Raw genomic sequence first — 4,203 nt, forward strand, 5'->3', positions numbered from 1 at the left:
GCACTCCAAAATCTTCAGCTGTTTATGAGGCAAACATTGTTGGCCAGAGATTGGGAGACCCTGAAGAAGGGGGAAAAGAAAGATGAAGAGACAGAGAAGGAGAGAAGGAGAGAGAGTAAGAGAGAGCTAGAGGAAGAGACAGACACTGAGCACAAAGCAGGTGTGTGTGACGGAACACGAGTGACAGCTGGGCGGGGGTATTAGAGTGACCCACAGCCTGGACAGTTATAGCCCAGCCCATCCACTGGATGGTGACAGAAAGGATGGTAGGTGATAGAAGGAACTCCCACTCCCCACCCCCACTCAGCTCCCTTTCCTCCCGCCCTTCCCCCTTCACACCCCAGCTTCTCCTTCCCCTCCCCCACTGTCTTCTCCAGAACAATTCTAATTAGACTAAGTGACTAAGAGCTGGTTTCGGCCTGAACAGCCAATTAGGCCAGGAAGAAGGGAAAGTAGCTCCCCTAAGTCTCGCATCCCTACCCACACACCTCCTCTGCCTTTTACCCAGACCAAGTCTTCTTAGTCCAAAACTCCAGACTCACTCAAGTTCTCCTGGTCCTGCTCCTCCCTCACTGCCCACTGGGCCCCTATGACCTGTGTCCAGACAGCCCTCAGCCCACTGCTTAGTGCCCACCTTGAGGTCCTCCATTCTTGAGGCCCTGAGTCCATTCGAGTCTTCCTGGCAGAGGGTGCAAGGAAAGAGAGGGGGCCTCCTTGGGAGGCTAGCTTTCTGAGTCTCTTTATTTCTGATGCTGCTCCTCTCTCTCTCTTTCCCTTCCTCTGGCACTTATTTCTAACATCCATGGACCAGGCCTTCTGGTTGCCATGGAGACATAATGTGCAGCTGGATGTGAGCGGGTGAGAGGAGCTGTGTGCGCTGTGCAGCACGGGTGGCTGTGTGTGAAACGTATCCACGTGTAAGGAAGCTTTCCTCAAGGTCTCCCTGAAGTGAGATCCCAGCCGAGGGGGAGACTCCAGAGGGCCCCAGTAACCCTCAACCACTGCAGGTCAGATACTAAATCATGTTCAATCCAGGCTCTTAATCAGCAGATTCTGGGCGGGGGCCCAAGCTGCCCCTCCTGTCCAAGGAGAGGATTGGGAACCCCAGGAAAGGAACAGAAGTGGGCAGAGACCTTTCCTGTATAGAACAGCTGGAGGGAAGATTAAGCTGTGCAGATGGGCAGGCTGAGAAGAGGCCAAAAGCACCCCCCTCACAACACACTCCAGGGGATGGGGGTGGGGAGGTTGACCCAGCAAGCCGGAAATTCCCCTCCATTTGTTTACTTCCCCCAGTATTTATCCAGGAGGTGGTGAGAAGTCAAGAGACCTAGGTTCCTGCCCTCAGGAAGCCTAGCATCTTAGAGGAATCATGCTAACTTCCTTATTGTCTCCCATCTCGGGGCATTGGCAGCTGCAGTTTTCTGTACCTGGAATACTCTGTCCTGAGCTCTAAATCTTCAGGTTCCCTTAGAGAAGCTGCCTGGGCCACACTGAGTAAGGCAGCCCCCTTCTCTCCCCCACCTCCAGTTATCCTCCTTTGTGTCCCACTGTTTGTTTCCTTCACAGCGCTTTAACACAACCTATAATTACCTCATTTGTTTGTTTCCATTCCAGTCTTCTCCACTGGAATGGAAGTTCTAAGAGACAGTAGGGACCATGCCTGTCTAATTCAGTGCTGTAACGCCAACAGCTGGCACAGAGCCTGCCCCACAGTAGGTGTTAAATATGTGTTAAATAAAAGAGTGGACACACGATTTCAGTGAAGCCCCACGATGATCCTCTGTGATGGTAAGCGTTATTAGCTCCATTTTACAGATGAAGAAACCAAGGCACAGTCACCTGCCCAAGCTCATACCAGTAGGAAGTACTACAGATTTCTAATGTAGGTCTCTCTAACTCCAGGTGTGATGGAAGGATGTGGGGACCGAATTTCCTAATATACACTGTACCCTGGTTCCTCTTCCTTGCTGTCTGTGGGTATATGCCTCCACCTCCAACCCAGGCTCTCCAGAGAAACTTGGGCAGAGAAGGCAAGAGGACAGTTAGAATCTGTAAAGAACATAAATCTGACCTTTTCTTTTAGAGGCTTAGAATCCCTCAGTGGCTCCCTTTCCTTCCTTAGGTTGACCAGCAGGCCCTGCTAGCTCTGGCCCCTGCCTTCCTCTTCAACTTCTCCTAGCCTCCTGAACTACCTCACCTTCTCCTTCTGTACCTCCAGGCCCTTACACACACTGCTCCATCAGCCTGGGATGCAGACCCCTTCCTCAGTGGGCTCTTCCCCATCTGCCCTTTGGAACTCAGCTCTGGGACCACCTCTTCCAGGAAGCCTGCTGGACGGTGCTGGAGGAGACACCTCCTTTGGCCCTCTAGCCTGAATTTACGGCTCAGGGCAGGGCTGAACGCGATGTGGTCATTGTTTACCTGTCTGCCTCTCCCATAGAGACCGTGAAATGTTTGTGGTATGAATGAACCAACCAGGGACAGGATTCTAGTACCCTAGTCCCTTGACCCCTGATATCATTGGCAGCGCTTGGCCTCAACAGGAGGAGCTCCTCACCCCTCACTGTCTGGCCAAGTCAGGGGTGGAGGTGACATGGGGCCCTCCTGCTGACTCAGCGCCTCCTGTGATGAGAAGGTGAGGCCTCAAGGTTAGGGGCAGGTCACCCTTGCCACAAGTAGAGGGAGGGCTGGAGATTCTGTAACTGGAGGATCGGTGGGGAGCACGGAGTTGCACACTGAGCCAGGGAGCTGACCTCACCCCTTGTGGATTCAGAGGCTGTCAGAGGGGCTTCTGCCCTTCCTTCAGGTGCCCCCCCCCCGCCCCCACCGCCAGGCTCTCTGGGGCGCGACTGATCCAGGCCTGATCTGGGCAGTGTCTTCACGCTGCCCGCCCCCGCCGGCCCCCACCTCTTCCGCACAGCAGATCCAACCAACTTGTCTCCAACTGTAGCGAGGGGGCGTGGGGAGGGTCCAGGCCCTAAGAAGCCCGGAGTATGGGAATGGATAAAGGGGCCCCCACGACCCCCGCCGTACCGGCGGTCGATCGGGGTTTACACGGAGGCTCATCCAGGATTAGTCCCTGCTCTCGACTAATCCCAGCAGCTGAACCAACCCCGGGGTCCGGGAGCCAGGCCCACGCTGCGCGAGCGGGGGTACACGGCGCGCGGGCTGAGCGGAAGCGCGCGCGGAGGGAGGGGCGCCCCGGGAGGCGGGGCCGGGAAACCGGCTGATCCGGTCTCTGTTCTACGACCTCTCCGGAGCCGGTGTTTACCCGGGAGCCGGACTGAGGAGGCCGGGGCCGCTCGGGCCCGGAAGCAGGGGAGGGGAGCGCAGTCGTGGACGGGGGCTGAGACCTTTTCGGGTCCCCGTACATCGACTTCCAACCCTCGTTCCTGAGCGTGAGAGGGAGCGACAGACAGACAGATGTCTCCCGTCCTTTCTCCTATCCAGTTCCACGATTCAAACTCGTTGCTAAATGAGGGGTGCGTGAACGGATACATGCCCCCTGGAAGAAGGCAGCACAGCTTAACTCTCCGCAGCGCGGCGCGCCCCCCAAGCCTAACCCCTAGCCTGCATGTCAGCTCCGGTGGGAATGGGGTTGCCGGGAGAGGATCGGGCCCAGCGGATGGCACGGGGGCCACTTTGAGGCGTATGAAGTAGATGTCTGTCCTCAGTGTCCGTCCTCTTGCCCCCATCCCTGCGTGGAACCGATTAATCCCAGTATGGGTTTCGATCCCTCTTCTCCCGTCCGCGTCCCCCGGCCCCCCTCCAAGGTCTCTACCCCAGACGTAGCCTCCACTCTCCCCGGGACGCCGGCCCGAGGGCCCAAAAGAAGCCAAGTGGGGTCCGGTTTTCACACTTTTATTGTAAAGCTCGGGAATAATTACACGGGTCTTTCATTGACAGCTCAGCAAACAAACCGGAAACGAACCGAACCGGAGGGGTAGGGGAGGTGCCTGCGCATGCTCGCGGCGGGGTAGCGGGGCGGGGGTGGTCAGAGAAAGAGAAAGACAGAGACAGAAATCATTACAAATCGACGGGATTGTGCTCGCAGCGCCAGGGACGGGGGTGGAGTGGGGGCGGGACGGGAGCCCTTCCCGGGAGGAGCGAGGCGGTGGGAAGTGGCACGAACCAAGAGAAACACGACCCCAGTGTGGGCATCCGATGCGCCCAAAACCCCCCTCCCCGACCCCCGACCCCCAA

The sequence above is a fragment of the Tursiops truncatus genome, chromosome 3, assembly GCF_011762595.2.
Source record: "Tursiops truncatus isolate mTurTru1 chromosome 3, mTurTru1.mat.Y, whole genome shotgun sequence".
NCBI lineage: Eukaryota > Metazoa > Chordata > Mammalia > Artiodactyla > Delphinidae > Tursiops > Tursiops truncatus.